The sequence below is a fragment of the Amphibalanus amphitrite genome, unplaced genomic scaffold (assembly GCF_019059575.1).
Source record: "Amphibalanus amphitrite isolate SeventyFive unplaced genomic scaffold, NRLGWU_Aamphi_draft 000265F_arrow, whole genome shotgun sequence".
NCBI classification, from domain to species: Eukaryota; Metazoa; Arthropoda; class Thecostraca; order Balanomorpha; family Balanidae; genus Amphibalanus; species Amphibalanus amphitrite.
Window position 1 is genome coordinate 79,015 of NW_024881760.1, and position 21,414 is coordinate 100,428.

General features: G+C 45.6%; 1 protein-coding gene across 1 annotated transcript in view; it reads left to right on the plus strand.

Moving 5' to 3' along the window:
- Positions 1–10,062: 10,062 nt before the first annotated feature.
- Positions 10,063–21,414, plus strand: part of LOC122386862 (zwei Ig domain protein zig-8-like) — a 101,356-nt gene continuing 90,004 nt past the window's right edge. Inside the window, exon 1 of the mRNA XM_043376540.1 lies at positions 10,063–10,161. The gene's annotated coding sequence lies outside the window, so the exon portion shown is untranslated. The remainder of the gene's footprint in view (positions 10,162–21,414) is intronic.

Below are 21,414 nucleotides of genomic sequence, written 5' to 3' on the forward strand. Positions count from 1 at the left end.
GGTGGTGAGAGAAAGGAGGATCAGATGAAGGAAAAGACTTAGAGATATGGATATTACATACTTGTCAGAGACTCGGGGAGGACGGGAAGGAGACTGATACCTAAAGAGAGGAAAGATGATCGTGAGCAAGGGGTTTGGGAGATAGGTAAGGAGACAGGGGAAAATGAGATTTTATTGCTCCGGTCCCAATAACACTTCCCAAAATAAAATATAATTGGTCGTAATTATCGAATAAGAATCGGAAATTGTCAATTGAACGTCTGATTTGCTTACATCGATCCGCCCTATACCCTGTTTGACATGTTTGCACCAAAGCCAACTTGCAGGCTATATATCGAGCCAGTGGTATATACTATACAATAAATACATCTCTCCCGGTGGTATACCTGCATAGACACTGGCGGATCCAGACTTGCGTTTTGGGGGGGGCCAACTCCTGCAAGTAACCAAACCTAGGGTACCCCCAAATCCTGCTTTCTCATCGGATTTAGGCCACTTATTTTTTCGTCACAGCCCTGAAACGATATTTTTTAAAACTAAAAATAAAATAAAATATAGAAATGGTAGCCCACCCAACCCGAGCCTAAATATTACTTTGAAAACACTTCAAATTGCTTTTGTCGACCAATTAGCCCGCTCCGGGTCGGTGCGTGGCGCAGCCTTCGCGGACTGGGAGGTGTCGGTTGGACCCCCTGCCGTTCGGCCCCTGATTAAGCTAGAGCTCGCGGAAAAAAAAAACAGGCGTGTTGCCCGTGAGTGACGAGACGAAGCCGATGATACCCGATTTTAAGGTCCTTGGTCATTGGTTGACCTTCCAGGGCGGTGTTTCACGGTCGTGCTGACAGCCGCTGACAGCGCATTCCGCGAGCTAAGGTCAGCCTTCGGTTGTGTTGTGGGTATAGGCTTGTTGATGTCTCCATTGAAACCAAAAGTGCCATCAGCGCTGGCAGCGGCTGGCAGCGTGCCGTGAAACACCGCCCAGGTCAGGTCACAGACCCAAAAGACGGAAAAATCAGGACCTGTCAGAACCTCCTAAAGTAAGGCTGTAATACGTTTTTTTTGTGCTGATCACAAATTTCATGTTAGTTTGGATCATAGATAATGTCTTCATGCGTTTAGACCATGTCGGGGCAGGTCAGGTCAGATCAACCAGTAGGGGTACTTATGGGCGTCCGTATAGCAGGTGTCCACTACCACTGGCAGCTACGTAACATGATACGAAGGCATCAAAACTACTTCGTAAATGTTCAAATGGCTGCAAAATGCTAAATTCAAAATCAGCTAAACGAAACTATCCTAGAAACATGTTAAACTCGGAAAAGTGCACCGAGGTCATCAAAGGTCAATGACCTGACTTGACCGTAAGGTGACATTGGCATCCGCCCTAATGCGTGGGAGCAACATCATATCACATGTTTGAGCGTTTTAAACCACGAAAAGACTATGAAAGCGCGGATAATGTGAGCCGACATACGCCGAATCGCTATTCCGGCCAAACATGGCCTCCAACATGGCCAAACATATGGTGCGTTCGGAGAGGCACATTCCACGTGGAATCCGTTGAATATTCCATGCGCGCGGAATATTTCCGGAGATTAGCCGTTCAGAGAGATACGCCTCCGAACGCGGCACGGGGAATATTCCCGGGGACGGTGAATATTCCATGCTCTCCGAACGCACGGATAGTCTCGAGAAATAGGCCACAAGTCAAAGTTCACTTGGGTCAGGGTCATGAAATTTTCAGACTTTGTCACCATGAGGGTACTAAAGTTTCGTCGCGATCGGCTTCATGATACCTTACACGATAACTTCACACGTCGATCGAGAGTTAAAGCATGGATGAAGGAGAACGAGGGGATGAAGGTTCTTTCATCCATGGTTAAAGTGTGCAATAAGAACTTCTTGGGTGAAGACAAGACCAACACTTTTATCAAGCTCACAGATTTTTAATGATACGGTATTTTCTCTCTACCTACTACGCCCTTCTCACATTCATTTTTCTTAAGTGTTTTTGGGGACAAAAAATATATGTTGTTCCCCTTTCAGGCTTGGGGGCATGACCCCGTGGCCCCCCTGGATCCGCTAGGCCGAAACTAACTAGGTCGTTTTCAAACGGTCTGATATTTCAGGTCATAGTTTGCAAACGGCCGGTGTTTTCAGGTAGTTTCATATGGCCTGACTGGGCCAGGCCGTTTGCAAACGGACCGAATTTTCATACGGCCTGTAACATATATTCAGATTTCGACATCTGTCGTAGCATCAAATGCTGATGTGGCGCACTCAAAAGCCGGAATTGGTCCTTGGATGCCGTAAGGACCCTTTTAAGAAATAAGTGACCCGACTGACCCTTAGAGATTGGCCTGAGCTGTGACCGAAATAAGTCTTTTACCGTTTCGCAGGAAGGGACAAAATTCAAAAAGGTCCCTCATATGCTTCTTGTACAATTACGAAACAAAACAAGTTTTTTTTTTCAACGAAAACTCAGTGAGTTTTCCTAAAAAATTTATTGCGCATATTCCGTGAATGAAAAGTTGCCGGGTCATGTCAGGTCAGGCTGCCGCAGCAAGTTTGTTAACTTGACAGCTCGATCGATATTTATGCAATAAGACCTTCTCGGGTGACGATAAGACATGACGACACTTTATGAAGGAAGCTAGTAAACCCGGTAGTTTCTCCATAGGTGCGGGAACCGGGGGGAGGGGGAAGTGGTGGCAGCTTGCCCCCCCCCCCCCCCCCCCACTCTGGGGCCGTGCGGGCGGTGCCCCCACAACTTTCGGACAGAATACCGCTCCTTTTTGCAAATGTTTTCTTTTTTGTTGAAAAAGCCAAGGGATGAAAAATAAGTGGCCTAAAACCGGCGACAAAACTATATTTGGGGGATCCTAGGTTGATCTCTATCATGGTGTGACCTCCCCCCCCCCCCGTCTAAAAGTAGTTCCCGCGCCCCTGGGTTTCTCTACGCTATTGAATCACGCTGCTGATTCTAGTAAGTATCTACTACACAACCTTCTCACATTAATTTTTCTTCGAGCGTTTTGGGGGGCCAAAAGATTGTTGGCCCCCTCTTTCAGGCTTTTTGGGCCCATGGCCCCGGTGGCCCCCTTGAATCCGCCAGTGGGGGCGGTGCCCCCACAACTTTCAAACGGAATACCGTCCTTTTTTGCAATTGTTTTCTTTTTTTGTTGTTGAAAAAGCCAAGGGATGAAAAATAAGTGGCCTAAAACCGGTGAGAAAACTAGATTTGGGGGGACCCTAGGTTGATCTCTATTATGGTGTACTCCCCCAGTCTGAAAGTAGTTCCCGCGCCCCTGACTTTCTCTACGCTATTGAATCACGCTGCTGATTATAGTATCTACTACGCAACCTTCTCACATTAATTTTTCTTCAAGCGTTTTGGGGGGCCAAAAGATATGTTGGCCCCCTCTTTCAGGCTTTTGGGGGGCCATGGCCCCGGTGGCCCCCCTGGATCCGCCAGTGGGGGCGGTGCCCCCACAACTTTCAGACGGAATACCGTCCTTTTTTGCAACTGTTTTTTTTTTGTTGTTGAAAAAGCCAAGGGATGAAAAATAAGTGGCCTAAAACCGGTGAGAAAACTAGATTTGGGGGGACCCTAGGTTGATCTCTATTATGGTGTGCTCCCCCAGTCTGAAAGTAGTTCCCGCGCCCCTGACTTTCTCTACGCTATTGAATCACGCTGCTGATTCTAGTAGGTATCTACTACGCAACCTTCTCACATTAATTTTTCTCCAAGCGTTTTTGGGGGGGGGGGGCAAAAGATATGTTGGCCCCCCCTTTCAGACTTTTGGGGGGGGCCATGGCCCCGGTGGCCCCCCCCCCCCCCTGGATCCGCCAGTGTGCATAGAGCCGAGACCTCCGGCTGTATTTTCCCACGATCAGCCGGATTGCAAAGCCGTGTATTTTTCGTCCGTTGCAGGCGGCCGGCGCAATCTCCGTGAAAGAAGCGCTCCAGTGACAAAAGCACGAGCAGATCGCCTAAATGCCGGTGGCCGCGAGAATTTCTCTAGTTTCTGAAGAATTTTTCGGGACCCATGCTCTACTCATACTGCATCCGAATATACGCTCACGGGCCCTGTGTGCGGTCGGACCGCACACAGCCTCGAAGCTCCGCCCACTTCGTCTCTACGTCAGCATTCCGTCACCGCACACAGCGATCGCTGTGGCCGGTCGGGACTGGCCACAGCGGACCGTCCACCGCACGCAGCCGTGACGTCAGAGCCGCCTACCCATCCCCTACCCCCACGCCTGCTGGACGCACCGCACACAGCGCACGCAGCAGTGTGCGGTGCCCGTGAACACCCCAATGATGTATAGCAGACACAGGGGAGCAATGCCGCTTCAACCCTATTGGCCGCAGTGTCTAACGGTGGCGGCCATATTGCGCAGACCAGAAACCGGCTGCCGCCTGTGTTGAGGAATAGGGAATTCGGGACCTCGATTTACGTTTGCGGCCGCCGTATCCGTTACGTTCAAGTTACGTAGATACGGAACCCGGCATCTTACGCAGAATTGAGTGGGGAACACGATCGTATCTTCAGAATTCCTCAAATTCACTCGCCTGACCTACATTTGCCCCGGCCGAGGGGGTTGATTGAACCCACCTCGCTAATGCACCGCTAATAAGTGGTCGTATGCGACAAAGTATAATGCAGAGTGACTGGTAGGAACCCGCTGTAAGGGTCTCAGGTCAACCGGTGACCTCTGAGGTCAGGTCAAGTGATCTAAGGCACGGGTTCGGTTTTTGGTAAATAACTTCGCCAAAAATGGCCGTAGAGCCGCAATTTTGGCATCATCGTGTTCAGCTAGCTCAGGTGCATCGAGTGATATACTTTTTGTTCGGGTCAGGTCAACTTAGGGTGTTGACCTCAGGTCAAGGTCAGGTCAGCACCCCCAGGTCACGAAGTTGGTTGAAAGAGGTCATGTCGCATATCATTCGATTCGGCAGGTCTTCCTGAGTCCATTGGTGGCTTTCCCGACTCGCTAGCTCAATTTGATCGGGAGTTATTGAAGAAAAATGGTGACCCTTGTGACGTCACAAATGACGTCACGCAAGGGCAACAATGCAAATATGAAGCATAGAACCTTGCAAAGAGTGCATGAAATCATGATTTTATATGCTTGAGATAGTTTCAGATCATTCTCGGCGCCAAAATAACAATTTTCATATTTCCCCATTGACTTATAAGGGTTTAACGTATTGGTTCCTTATAGCTGATGATTTTTTAGGATTTCACCTTGTTCTCCACTCAATTCTGCGTAAGATGCCGGGTTCCGTGTCCACATAGCTTGAGCGTAACGGATGCAGCGACCGCAAACGTAAATCGAGGTCCCGAATTCCCTATTCCCCAGCACAGGCGGCGGCCGCTTTCTGGTCTGCGCAACATGGCGGCACCGTTGGACACCATTTGGCGGCCGATGCGCATTCCACATTATATACCGGGGTTACATGAGCAAGTAAATGCGTATCAGGAACGGATTTTCCTATTCGCTCACCATTGTAGTCCGTTTGTAATGCGTATTAACTCTGCTCATGTAACCCCGAGCATAGAGTTCAGTGATAGCAGACAACATCATATTTGTGGCATAACTGGCGCATAATAAACAATAAACAAGGGAGCCATTAATTTCATATTTTCCAATGCCGTATGATTAATTATTTAATTTTCCACACATTTCTCATAAATTGGCGTCTACAGTGGCGGCGGAAGGTATTCTAGGATAGGGGTGCAAACGATATTGAAGCGCCCCTTCCCGCTGAGCGCCCCTTACCATATACACGGTTGTAGTAACACAAACAGTGAAGAGACGTTTGACAATGTGTTGTACCTGTTAACACGTTCAGAATTTACAGTTTTTATGTAACGAGAAATAGTTAGGTACATTCCATAGCGTAAATGTAACCTTCATAATGTTCGTTTAAAAACAACCTCATCACCATATCATAAGATTCTCCGAATAAGGCATATCGAAAAGAGTTCCACGGTTCCAAAACCTTCGTGTGGACTAGTGAATAAGGCGCCGAATCCATAACACTAACTCGGTGACAGAGAATTGTTAAAAAAAAAAACACTCATTTAAATTGCGTTTAAATTGCATCCGTCCTCCCGGCAAGTTGGTTAAAGCTGCGAAATTTCGATCGCTAGAACCCGGTTTCTAATCGCTCCGACGCGACGCAATGATACCCGAGACTATGCCGAGACTAAGCCTCCCCCTATGGATCCCCCTAAGAGACTTCTAGTTACTGCTAACGTGAAGTGAATAGGCTGAGGTTTATGGTGGGAGTAGCAGGTTTGTGACGCCCCAGTGAAATAAATGCCGCCTTTCAACACCGATAGGAGCCCGAAATGAATGAATACAGGCAATCAACGCTGGTAGGTGTCCCAGCGAAATGAATGCATCTACTACCACCCAGAGGTGCCCCCATTTCAAAGTAATACGACGGCGACGCCTCCACACCGATAGGGGCCCATCCCAGGGGAACGGAATAAATGCCGCCCCTCATTGCCGGGCGCCCCAGGAGAATGAATGTTACACATCAACACCAATATGCCTCCCAGTGAAATGAATTATGAATGTCGCCTTTCGACGCCGGTAGGCGCCCCAGACACCAGTGGATTTACTGCTGCCTTAAAACACCGATAGGCACCTCAGTGAAGCGAATGCCGGCCTATACCACCGATAAGCGCCCCGGATGAATAAATACCACCCGTCAACGCCGATAGGCGCCTCAGTGAAATTAATGCCGCCCCAATCTCCGATAGGCGCCCCAGGTGATACATGTCGCCCATCAACACCAACGGGCGCCCCATTGAAATGAATCCCGCCCTTCAACACTGGCAGACGCCCCAGTGGAATGAATGCCGCCCCACAATGCCGATGGCCGTCCCTGCACTGGAAAATCAGTTTCGCCCCTATACAGTAGGGGTACCCATTTTTGGGTCAATTTTCCAAATTTTAGGTGGGGGTGGATTTTCCCATTATTTGGTCTATTATGATTCCATCTGTGCCAAAAATAGCGAAATCAAACGATTTCTAGGGGTCGCGAATTCAAAATGAAAATGCCAATTTTAGCGAAAAATTGACCAAAATAATTTTATTTTATTTTGGAACAAGGTTGCCATGCGAACAGGTTGGAGTCAATTTTTCCATTATTTGGTCTATTCTGATTCCACCTGTGCCAAAAATAACGAAACCAAACGATTTCTAGAGGTAACGAATTCAAAATGAAAATGTTAATTTTAACGGAAAATCGACCAAATTAGCAATATTTAATGTTGGAACAAGGTTACCATGTCAACAGTTTGGGGTTGATGTTATCATTTTTTGCTCCGTTCTGGATCTAGCAGTGACAGAAATAACGATATCAGACTACTTTTAGGGGTCGCGAGCTTGCATTGGAAGTTTTAATTTTACTTGGAAAAATGACTTCATTTTAACGACTATAAATATGCAAAGCCAATGTGTTGCCGTGGTATTGATGACTGTTGGACACCGTGCAACACTACTTCAGTTGTATATTTGACGTGCAGCGGTAAAAGAGAGCACCAAATATATCTACAAAGACATAAAAACAGCACTAAGCTATGCCGGTATGCATGACCTTTTCCAATTCGCTAGACGACCTCCCCGAGTCCCGGAGTTGCAGAGACGGCAGAGGGAGGGGCGAAAGCTTTACACCACCGCGCCTTTGGGTGACCGCTGTGCTTGAGTGTAGCTTTGCCCCTCCCCCACAAACACCCACAACCACACACAGAATGCGATTGTGCATATGGAAAGACAGCTGGCGGAGAACATCACAGGAGGAGAGGAACAATGAACTTCATCCTCACCCCATTATGAAAACAATATGTTTGCAATCTTGCTGATGACGGACAGCACTGGCCTGGCCGAACGCGTGCACGACTGCTCGTGACTCCAGTTCTGGGCATGTGCCACTACAAGCAGCTGTTGACATGAGACGGGTGCAGATATCATGTCATGGAACTAGTGCCTGGTGATGGCCGCTGCCAGAAGTATCCTTGCAAGATAAAGTAACGGATCTTACGCTGCACTCTACAGGCCCAGTCCAAACCCTCAGATGGTGCTGAACTGAAGTCGAATGGCATTGCCTAAAGCTGAGAATTAGGAAGGTACCAAGTCTAAACGACTCAGCCAACTCCGAGGCAGAACCGTTTACTGACTCTTGGCATTGCCGGGGGGCCGACACAGTGGGTGGGCCACAGACCTTATGGTGGCGGACCTGATTCTCCTCCTCTTCAGCCTTTACACGCACACTCCTTTATATGATGCGTCCTGGTGCCACCATACGGCCCATGCAGGATGAAAATCTTCTGCTACATTATAGGTTCTTCAGATTCAGACGCTAATTACCTGAGATCACAAGTGATCTGTGCCAGAAGCTGTGAAAGTTCTTCGTCACATACCTATCAACCGTGCACGTATCAGCACATGGCTAGTCCCCCGCGTCGAATAATTAATATGAACTCGTAAATGATCGGAGTGTATCGGAAACTCTTACATGAACGGTGTGTATCTGTCCCCACTGAAGAAATGAAATGGTACATGGTTGGTGGGCATGGATAGAATCGACTCTTTGGAGTTTCTGTTTTTGGATCAGAAGTTGATTTTTTTTTGTATAGAACACCCATAGGTATTTATCCTACCCTGTCTAAAGGTGTATTACATCGTAGCCGTGAGCGAGCAGGACGGCGTTTCTTGTGGAAGTATACGGTCGAAATGGTTTGATCGTTTTTGAATTACATGGTTTGAAATACATTCGGAGCCATGATCTGTCAGATGTATCCTAAGCTAATTTGCACAAACTTGAATTGTATAATGGACACAAAGAGCCTGTCATGAACTGAGATATGGCAACTGAAACTTCACATTTTAGTTTGACCTCAAAGGTCATCAAAGGTCACTAATGCAGCACACAAAGAAAATATCAAAAATGATTGCACGCTGACCAGAATGATACCAGCAACAGGAGCAAAACATCCCGGCGCTTTTCACCAAATGTTACAATATCGACATTGTAATGATCGCTAGTAAAGCATTGAACCGTAACCACGTGATAGAGCACATCGATCTGGATGAAAAGGGAGCGTTCAATGACCCCTCTACCCGACTCTCGAAACAAAAAGTTTGCCTTCGTTGCGATTTACTATCAGCGTAAAATAAGCATATTTCTAGGTAAATACGCTAATTTCAATCTCAATTCGCGACCCCTAAACCACCTTTGATTTCAATATTTTTGGCACCATTGGAATCAGGAGCCGCGAAATAATGGGAAAAACCACCCCCACCCACAAATTTCCAAAATCGGGAAAAATGGGTACCCCTACTATACAGGCGCCCATAGAAGTTTGCAGAGTGCTATTCCTGGTCATAATCTCCCCAGTAAAAAAAAAACGCAAAATACGCCCTAGCACTAGGGGTGTAACCGCCCATACGGACAGTGCAATTTTACAGGCCCCAATCTCGGACCTCCCTTAACATTCATATGTTGTAAACGGCAAACCGCCCCCGATAAATGTTACACAAACTAATTTCCTCTCGCATATCGGCCATCAGGCCGGCCCCTTTTTGTCGCATGGAGCCTGCAACGCTATAAGCCCTCATATGTTCGTGTTGGCGTTCGGAGGCTATCGCCTTCAAAGACGTCTCCATAAATGTTTCTTTTTCGTCCCACACACAGGCGCCCCTCTTCCGCATGGCGCGCTTCTCGAGTGGCTGCGCCCTCCTAGCCTTTATCGCCTAGCAAGATTATATTCGACAGGGTCGGCAGCATCTGCCTTTGTTTCAGATAAGGATGCCCTCCACTCTTCAGCATATCAAAAGATACCTTTCCCACGTCATTGCCACCCTCTTCGTGTCACAAGTGCCTTTATCAGTTGCGGTGTCGCACTGCTCAGCTTTATGGCTGCCGCACCTCTTAACTTCCTGCCTCCTCTACAGATTTTCGAGGCGCCCCTTTCCATAGCTTTAGGGTGCAGCTGCCCCCCTTGCCCCCCTGCTTCCGCCGCCACTGGGCGTCTAGGGAATAGGGAGAAGAAAGATGCCATTCACATTGGACCATTCACCACTTGCTCCAGCATGGTCATTGATAAGAACGCAAGTAAAACATCTCTTCCTTCCTGGGTCGTAAGTAGGGACATGCCTAAGAGCTGGACTTTTTGCACGCGTTCCCCGCCAGGGGGCGCCACTGAGGAAGCACCCTCTGACGTCACGATAAAACTGCGCGCACTGTGCGCACGGTTCTGTAAGCAAGTAATATAGTGGTGGTTTCATGGTGGAAATTGGAATAAGTATTTTGACGTTGTAAAATTTCAAGCCGTTTTTGTGAAATTAATTAGTAAATGCATTTCAAAAGTATTTATTTAAAGTGTGAAAGGAAAATAATTAAAAGAACATGGATATTTTTGTTCCAATAGCTTATTATGTGAGACATAATCGATACAAACGGGTACTTCTAAGAAGTAGTGAAGAAGTACCAAACAGCCTGCTCGGCTACGATCGTCAGCTGTCCTTTGGAGCTGGACTTCAACGCTGTAAAAAAAATATATGCTGAATTAATTTTTAGTTTCACCAAAATATAAGCAATTTATCGTTTCTTTTTCACTTTTGTAATTATTGTTGAGTGAAGAGACATGTTGCTAGTTCTGACAATATAAATTATAAAACGAAATGCGACGGTAAGTATCTGCTACTAAATTATCACTTTAACCAAATACATGGAGAATCTTGCTACCATTGCTTATAAAACGTGCTTATCAATACACAAATGTTTTATTTCAGACAAGAAGGATTTATTTGCCTAAAGTCTTGCGTCATGTGCTACTGCTTTGATTCCAAAGACGCTCTCCGGGTCGGGGTAATTAAGTTCTTCATCGATCGATAAGAGACTTTGATTCCATTGATATCCAAATTGATAAGCTCGGCACCATGGAGTAAGGGCGTCCCCAAAGGGGTGACGCAGGAAATATGAATGGCGTTTACACCGACAGTAGTTTCCCACAGCCGGCAATGGGAATATCCTGTCGGTGTAAACGCCACTATAGTCCCATCCAACTCAAACACTGGGGAATATCCCCGCACTTTTGAGGACGGAAATCTATGGACCTGCTCGAAAAATAGTGGATAAAATACGGCGAGCTTTCAGTTTTATGGTTGGGTCTCCCTTCCGAGGCACATATTTACGGGGGATATTGGGTCATATTCCCCCGGCGTCCTGATGATCGGCGCCCAGCTCAACGTCGAAGGCGCCCTGATACGCGGCACTGCTATCTGTGAAGGTGCCCAAGTTGCTGCCGCTCGAATTTTGGTCGCCTACTTAACAAAACCTCCGTTGGTGCCATCTCAGTTTCCTCGAGGTCAGGCAACCTTCATACGCCGTTGGCTACCTTGGCTGGCCGGCGACTCGTTCCCCTCGTGGCGACGCTCTTGACATCCAGTCAAAAGTTGGAGTGGCTGGCGCCCCCAGTGGGGGCCGGGGAAGGGGCAGTAGGCCTCCACGTTGCTCTCTTCCCGAGCCTATGGTGACTTGGCTCAACTCTCCTCAATAGAATCTGGATTCTGCACGCTGTATTAACATGGGCGTAGACACCACTACGGACAATACAGACAGTGGGTGTGACAATCAGTAGTGCCATTCATATAGAGGGTGTCATATATGAGCGGAGAGGCAACAGTACAGCTGAGCGGAGAGACAACATTAAAACAACAGTACAGCTGGCGTTGCATGGAGCTGCAGGCAACCGGACAGCGGAGGCTTGCGAAAAATAAACAATTCGTCACTTCAACGTATAAACAATAGTATAAAAAGCAACATAAACACATATTCTCATGGTCAAACCCATGCACTAGCGGCTCACGGCGGGCACAAGCACGCAGTGCGGTAGCGGTACCGGATCACACGTCATGGGCGTTGTCTCAGCATAGGTTGTTATGAGCGGAGAGGCAACAGTACAGCTGAGCGGAGAGACAACATTAAAACAACAGTACAGCTGGCGTTGCATGGAGCTGCAGGCAACCGGACAGCGGAGGCTTGCGAAAAATAAACAATTCGTCACTTCAACGTATAAACAATAGTAAAAGCAACATAAACACATATTCTCATGGTCGAACCCATGCACTAGCGGCTCACGGCGGGCACAGGCACGCAGTGCGGTAGCGGTACCGGATCACACGTCATGGGCGTTGTCTCACCATAGGTTGTTATGAGCGGAGAGGCAACAGTACAGCTGAGCGGAGAGACAACATTAAAACAACAGTACAGCTGGCGTTGCACGGAGCTGCAGGCAACCGGACAGCGGAGGCTTGCGAAAAATAAACAATTCATCACTTCAACGTATAAACAATAGTAAAAGCAGCATAAACACATATTCTCATGGTCGAACCCATGCACTAGCGGCTCACGGCGGGCACAGGCACGCAGTGCGGTAGCGGTACCGGATCACACGTCATGGGCGTTGTCTCAGCATAGGTTGTTCGCAATCTAGTTGAAGCCTAAGAAGACGGCCAGTGGGGTCTCACTGCTGCATATTTACGTCTGGACAACGAGTTGCGTTGGAGAGGCCGGAAATAGTGGCGATTTCAGGACCGCAAGAATGGACCGTCATTGGAATGATTCTTTTTTAAACCGTGCACTGTTTTCGGCCGGAATTTCATTGTTACTACAAAATATTTTTTAATTACGTTTCCACCAAGAATGAATGCCATCAAGGCTAAATTTTTACTACTATTGCATTTTGTCAAGAAGCATATAGTGCTGTTATATTGCAGTTTTAGCGCGTTTGTTACAAAATATGAAGCGAATAAGCGTCCGTCAGTGTAATTCATCGGTACCAGCGGTGCCAGACCAGAAGTTAACTTGAGGGGAAGCTATGCTATTTGCTCTTGTCCATCCACTAAAATTTATTAGATATTTTGCTTTGTGTATTCCAAAAGGAGAGGGAACTATTTCATTTGTGCCTTCATGTCAGAATTGAAGGTGGATCATTAAATTTTCAACGCAGTTTACAAACAAGCATTTGGTCTTTCTCGTATATAAGCAGTGGCTAAGAAAAGGTTGATCAATCCTGAAGTTCAGTCATCGTACCTCAACTTGGCAGCAAGATCCCCCAAGGACAGAGGATATATTGTATACCTGTCCTACATGTCCTGTAAATCAAAACAAACAAGCATTTGGTCTTTCTCGTATATAAGCAGTGGCTAAGAAAAGGTTGATCAATCCTGAAGTTCAGTCATCGTACCTCAACTTGGCAGCAAGATCCGGCAAGGACAGAGGATATATTGTATACCTGGCCTGTTGATCAAAACATTTTTGTGCCTGCAAAGGCTCAAGTTATCTGTGGTGTGTTCGGAGTTAGGCTATATGGCCGTTTTTGTTGTATGTTTATGTGGAGATTGAATATAACTGTGACCCTGTGCTTGTTTGTATACTTACTATGGTCAAACAGGTCAAACTATGGCACATTCACATAACATACTCACCTAGCACCTAACTCACAGCTGTACCCTGCAGGATCTGTACTTGTTCATGTCTCGAGCATTAACAAAGCACTTAAGTAGCTATAATCATTTCCCACATTTTATGAGCATCTAACATGACATACAGCAGTGCAGAGCAGCTTCAGAGAAGAAACACTTTAAATGCACAGACTCACACCAGCCACCCAATGAGCCAACTCCTCAGTTGACTGTTTCCCTGGATGCAGCTTGGCAATGTGAGCTAACTTTTGGCAAGTTGAAGGTTAGCAGGTAAGATGGAATTATGGTGAGTACCTACCTATCACTGGGTGCTACTACTATGCAGGTCTTGGGTAGGCTGCAAATATGTGTGATGATTGAGGTTAGGTCAGCTGTCAAGTTACTAGTTAGTCAGGTATAGGTACTCATTGCTCAGGTCACATTTTTATGGACACTTGGCAAATTAAAAAACTAACAATCTAATCTAAGCTAACCTGACTAAACATACACAACTACTGACTATAGGAACTAAGCACCTACCTACTTGTGCCTACATCTCATACCATGTCAAAGTAGAGTTCCTTGGTGGAAGATTACCCTCAGTACTTTTTATCCCAGCCCTGTGAAGAAAACTAAATCTAATACTTCTAAGCTCTGAGTCACTGCTGGCCATCCACAGGAAGAAACGCTGAGACTGAGAGCTTTGCCATTGTATACTCGTATTGGACCAATAATCACCATCACGAATGACTATGAGCACATTATATGATCACATTGTTGCGTGGATTGTCACATTGACAATTTTACTACAATCCTTTTTTCAAGAAATACAGTGATGATTAACATCAAAATAAACATAAAGTGGATTTAGTGATCCAAGCTTTCTCCTCCAGTAGCAATGGAATGATGATCGCATGTTTCATTTGCCAGACACTGAGTACCTGATGCACATTACAATCTGCATAGCATCTAAGCATAGTAAAACTGCCCAAGTCCATTCATTCTTGATTTTTAACTTGATAGTTAGCACTAATTTATCTTGCTGTTGTAAGTTATCATTCAATATTCATACCAATACATCAATATGCGCTCATCAGTCAACATTTTCTGGCATGATCCTGCTCAGTGTGATCTTCAGTATTGCTCCAAGGTCTGCAATATTATAGCTTGTTTTCGGCCAATAAGCTCTTTTAATTTTACTTTTTCTTGCTTATATATGAGCCCGATCAACTTGCGTTTATCAACCAAAATTTCATAACTTGTTCAACTTGATATCAACTTGATATCAACTATGATAACAACTTGATATAACAGGGCTTATTAGTCCTCTTTACCTGCACATCAAGTACATCAAGTGCAAGTACATATTGATATTGCTCAGGAGTCAGGACCTCTGTCAGCCTCCTGGATACTTCGGATTGTTTTCAGTCAACATGCTTCTTAAGTATGATATAAGTCAATCTTAAGGGATTCAAAACATCCAACAGAACTTTTATAGTGCATGTATGGCCTAAACTTTTGAATTCATTTTAAAAGGGAAAAAACGCAAGAAATTACCCAACGTTTCGCATTTATTGCTTAGTCATGGGTCTTCGAGTGCGATCAATCGCACTCGAAGACCCATGACTAAGCAATAAATGCGAAACGTTGGGTAATTTCTTGCGTTTTTTCCCTTTTAAAATGAATTCAAAAGTTTAGGCCATACATGCACTATAATATGTCACACCTGTCTATTGATAATCCTCATCCAACAGAACGACGTACAAGAGTAAGAAAACCACCAGATAAACTAAGAAATGGCCTTGGAACAGAGCCAAGTGGTGCTCTCCATTTGTTTGTTTACAATGATTGTAGTGCTGATGTATTTTTAGGACTCTGAACGTCGGCTTATAAAAAAAATAAAACGTTTTTACAAAAGTTGTAAGGCAAGTAATATTTATCTGAAAGAACTAAAATATTCAAAAGCCAAACACTATGAAATACATGAATCGGAACGAAATAGTAACCCAAAAATCCAGCCTAATCACCGGCTCCTAAAACTGCAACAAAATCATCACTTTTCCCCGCAACTCGTTGTCCAGACGTAAATATGCCTCACTGCTGCTGAGGCGACCTCGGAGACGATGCGTCGCCCCTCCTGTCGGCGACCTGCGGTGAGCAGAACTCCAGATAGCTGTCTGGCACGTTGCCGACACTGCCAGACGCGGTCAGCAGGCCTCACTGCTGCAAGTGATGTGCAGATGGACGCCAGGTGACTTCGTCTGCAGGCGATTCCGGAGACCGCGGCCTCACCAGGCAGTACCACCTGCATCGCCATGTCGGTGTTTCTAGAAATGGAAAAATAACAGTATCGGTAAAGGACAATCAACACAATGTATTCTTACATTGTGTTGATTGTTGATTGTCGCAGCCACATTCACGTGGCTGCGACGCTGGAAAGTCATGCCCAGCGTGACGAAGTGCACCGCCACCCTGTTCACTCTCGACCTAAGAGAGAGCGGAGGGAAGGTCAAGCCGCACCTGACGCTGCGCGGAGAGGAGCTGCCCTACTCCCGCAACCCGACCTTCCTGGGCATTAAGTTTGACCCCCAACTCACCTTCGCGGACCACATCGACGACCTGAAAGCCAAGATGTCTCGACGGAGGCGATGCCTACAGGCACTGGCCGGAAAGACCTGGGGAAGCCACCGCCGAACCATCAGAGCGGCCTACATCGGCTATATCCGGGCCCTATTCGACTACGGCGCCGCCGTCTTCGGGACATACGCCGCCCCGTCGGTAAGAGGACGCCTCGAAGCCGAGCAAAACAAGTGCGCCCGCGTCATCACCGGCTGCCTACGTGCGACCCGGAAGGACGCCCTCCTGGCCGAGGCTGGCCTCCCGACACTCTCGCTTCGGGCCCTACAGCTGGCAGGCACGGAGTACAGGGACCCGCAGTTGCTACTGTACACATATATTACCAATTTAGAATTGCGCTATTATTTGCTAAGTGCTGGCCATTGGAGAAAGGAAATGTAGTGCAAAGTATGGAGGAATAACACATGTTTGCTCCTAGGACGTATGTTTTGTATAATTCCTCTTACCGCAACAGATATTCTTCCAAAACTACAATCGTGCTATTTTTCCGCGCCGGCTGCCTCCCCAGAGCCCGTCCTTGGTATCGCCTATACGCTACGTGAATGAAAGTCACGTGACTACTACAGGTTTGCGCTCAGTACTAACACACCTAGCCCGAGGGCCGGTCCGTAGCGGGGAGGGGTAGAACGCCAGAGCTCCAGCGCAGTGGAGGTGGTGGTGGTCCGTATCATAAAGAGGCAACCGTAAGCAGAATTACAATTGCCGCAGTATAAGATTATGATCAAGTTTTCTTTAGATGTATTGATTGACAAGAAAGTGCAATGCTTATCCGATATAATAAAACGGTGTCCAAGGCCTTGGAAGAACTATAAAACATATTCAGCAACGTATAAATTTATGATACAGGCCATGACCTTTCACCTTGCCTCCGGGGAGGACCACTCAGGAAGCCACATACCGAACGAATCGAGGCCTCGCAGCGCGGCGGCAGAGGAGGTGGATAAACCATCGCCAGATCTTTCGGTTGCTTATGTTGAAGAAGGGGGGGGGGGGGTGGAGGGTGAGGGCTGTTTTCAACCCACTCACCAATCCTTTCCTTATTAACTTATAGCTTACCGAAAAATGCAACACAATGGTGGCCGTCACGAGATGTAGCGAAGCGTGCCTCAGCCACACCGGTTTTGAGTTAACTTTAAGCATTGGAATTCAGGCCAGTGATCCTGAAGCATTATTTTATTTTTGTCGTGCATAAGCTGGGATGACGTGGTTCAAGTTAATTGCGAAGGAACGGTTTTAGTTTCGGAACATTTATGAGGCTAGTCGCGCCAAATAGTATACGTTTGTTGCAAAACGTCAAATAGAATGTTGACGTGCTATCCAGATGATGGAACTTATTTGACACAAGAAGTCAAAAAGTGGCATCGTTAGTCATCCTGCATACCTATAAATCGATTCGTCGCCTTGGTTCGAGCTCAATAGTTCTTTTCGCGGATGATCGGTTTCGTTTTCTTTCTTTCTTTCTTTTTTTTGGGGGGGGCACATATTATGAGCCAGTAACCACCCTCCCCAGTCCCCCAAACAACAATTATTGACAAATACTGTGATGGCCTAAAAAATGCCCTCAATTATGTTACGTAGGGGAGAATGAGGTAAGTTGAGCCGCTTTTTGTTTTTCGTAAGCTACAGGCTAACTTACTGATCATTTTTCTGCGTTTACGGGTTGGACGGACAGAGTGGTGATTTGCGCATGTAATGGTGGCCAGAAATGTTTAATACCGCTCATTTTTGTACTGAAAAGGCTACGTCAAAAATCATCTTGCACGTTGCTAATCTTACCCCATGGGCGAGGTAAGTTGAGACACGTCGTGGGGAAAGTTGAGCATGGATAGAAAAGCGAACCTTTTCTTTTCGCGGGCGCGGCGAAGAGTGGGCTCTTTTATTTACTCCATGGCATAGATACTTATGGCAAAGTTTTTTTTCCTCCATCAAAAAGTGACTGTTTTAAGCCTTCCAATAGCTCGCCAAGTTTTCTATCACGGAAGAAATCGTTTTATCCTTCAGATAATCTGCAAATCACTTACAACTTGTGTAATCAACAAAGAAAAACAATTTCCTACCATTTTTATTCAGCAGAAACAAGCGCAGCTCAGTTTGGTTTTCGACAGCGGAGACAACAATGGCTTATCCGGCTCATCTTCCCCCATAGGTGAAAATGGCTCATCTTGCCCCACCCGTGGCCATTTTCGATTAATGACACCCGCTAAGGAAAATAACCATGCACCGCAGATAACAACCATCTCATTTAAAAGGCAAAAAATGTCTTAGTTATCAGGGGCGATACCACAGGTTACCGGGTGCTGAGCGTGAGAACGTTGCCGTCTCACGTGAAAGACTGCAGCATCGTAAGCGAACGGCACATGGAAGCTCAAGTCAATTAGCGCCATAGGAGCTGAGAAACATGGGGTGGCTAAACTTGCCCCTTGGCTCATCTTACCTCTCTCCCCTATTTGGGGCTCTCAACTTTGATTCGTTAAAGTTTTTTGTCTGTTCATTATAAAAGTTGTCCGTTAGGCGGCACGGGCGGACATCGATGGCAGCGCCTCTATCGGTCACTAGGGAAAGCTGGGCTGTAGGCGACGAAATACCGGCTGAGTTGTCACACGTTGAATAGGTTTATAAACATCCGTCTTGTGAAAAAGTTGAACTTTTGCCTTCAATATTTCTACAGGCAATTTTAGAAGTGTCTTCACATAGATTACAACACCGTTTAGATTATTTATTCACTTCAAGCCTTCCCTATTGTTCTTGATGATGCGGGAACTATTTCTAATTAGTGTTTCTAGCTTAATAAAAGAACATATTGTGCAAGCGATGAAAAAGCATAGATGAAATATTTTAAATGCAATTTTCTCTAGCAATTAATGATAAATTCTTTACAGGTCAAGGTAAAGATGCATGCTAACTGATAATTTAAAGTTCTTGGGGCCAGTTGTTTTCTTCTTTTCTTACGTCGCCCCAATGGCCGCGAATACACTTGTGATAACGCCTATCGCAAATTTGCCGTATCATTAAACTTTTATTGAGTTTGTATTTCACACTTATCTAAAATGAACAATTTTGTCACTGGCTTCTTTTATGAATGGAATTGGATGGTCGCATGAATGAACGAATGAATAGCTCCATTTGAGCATCAGCTGAAATCAATCCTAAAATTTAATCTACCAGTCTGCAACGAAAAGGTTTAAAAACCAGTGCAAGTTAGGTGCAGTGCAGTTTCTAATACATGCCGTTTTTTATTAAGTGTCTCATAGCTCCTTAACCTTGAGCCGCTTCTCTTACGATTCATTTTATGTGGTGCTTACATTGTTCAAGAAGTTATAGTATTCGAGCTCGTTGGTCTTAAAAACTGCTATCGAAGTAAATTAAAGTGCTTCAGGCTTCGGCACTTAAAATCCAATCGATATTTAACCCTCACCCACTTAGGCATTTCTTTTCAGCGTCTTACATGTAGCGGAGGGGCGTAGAAACCCTCAGCCATTCGGCTCTTGATAAAAATAGCCAGAGCTTCGCTGAAAAATAAAAAAAGAGCGAGCTGCTCGTGACGAGAGAAATCCGATGATTTGAGGATCCTGGTCATCGCTGACGAGAGAAAGCCAATTTTTTTATGTCCTGGTCATTGGTCAATGCTGAGATCCTAGGTCACTGGTTGACCTCCCAGATCAGGTTAATAACCCAAAAGCACGGAAAATTGGTTCCTGCTAGAATTTCTACAAGTAAAGTTTGCTGGGACTTGGCTTGTTTCTGACTCCGAATTTGCACTTGCTTTGATCAAAGATGATGTATCAAAGCATTTGGGATAGGACGGGTCACACCAGATCACCCATTAGGCGTTCTGCCGGCTATCCATAGAATGTTAACCAGCACTTACAGCCTTGCAATATATTGCATTATAGGCACTGTAAGTGATACCTAAGTATGACTAGTTTTCAAATGCTAAAATGATTGCTAAGTTTCAAACCAACACTTCCTAAAAACCACAGTAAAAAGGTGTAAATTTAAGGAAGTTAACCGAAATGATTTCAAGTAAATGACCTTAACCTGAGTTTCACGTGACCTTGGCACCCACAACAATCAATGAGACAAACATTAGATAGTATATTTCACATGTTGTCACGTTGCTAATCACGAAACGACTATGGAAACATACAGAAGATGTGCGCTGACTTTCAATTGCTATTCTGGCCTGACATGATCTTGAGAAAAATAATCACAGGTTAAAGGTAATTTGGTTCAGAGATTTAAAAGTCTCAGACAAGATGGAAAAATGATAAGGGCTATTTAATTTTCCGGGAAGTCGTAAAATTGATTAACTCCAGGGCACCAAAGAATCGTCGCAATCCTTCGCTAGTTGCCGCGATTTATTGGTGAAAAACAGGGGGCGCGGTCTACTTACCTCTACTTATATGTGTGGTGAGGGCTAATATTCATTTTATCTGTGTTGATGAATATGCAACAATTTCTACATGAACTGAGACCAGTCCATAAGAGTATGTTTTTCTCACGGTCAATGACAATATAAAAACAATGCGAATAAAACCAAACGTTTCGGACAACAATGTGCCTTCGTCAGTGGAGAAAAATAAGTGTATAGGTTTAACATCGATGAGAACTATATGCGGCACCGTCTCGGTCTGGCCAGCCGGGTTGCCGATAAAATACACAAATGTTTATGAGCTTCCATGATGTGCTTAAAAGACTGCTTAAAATATATCTTAAAAAATAAAGATAACTACGTCTTCATCGATTTTAGCGAAAGAAAACATGTATGCCTAATTACTTATTTCTTGCCACTGACGGAGGCACTTTTTGTGCGAAACGTCTGGTTTTATTCGTATTGTTATCGTATTGTCATTCCCTGTGAGAAAAAAGGATAACTCTTCAGTTAGTAACCATAACAGCGAAACGGCTCAATGTAACACAATTCACTGTGTATACGAAACCTATAATTGTCCCTAAGAATAATCCTATTTACAACTTTTAAAAAGATACAGCCTATACAGCTTAGGCATACAATTTTTTTCTGCATTAAGATAATATTCATTTATCTCCACAGAATATGGTAAATTAGTGCTGCTGAAGTTCGCTTTCGAAGCGTCTCCTCCAGGCATTCCACAGCTCTCGTGCCATTTTGGATCACGGAACATGGCTGGGCGCAGGACAGGCCGTCTGCGAGCTTGGACGGACCACGTGACCACCTCCTCCCCTCCCCTCACTCCCGTCCCTTCCCAAGCAGGGCGTCCGATCTAACCGCGCCCCAGGCAGTCGGCTCGGTCCGACCCTCCCCTGGTC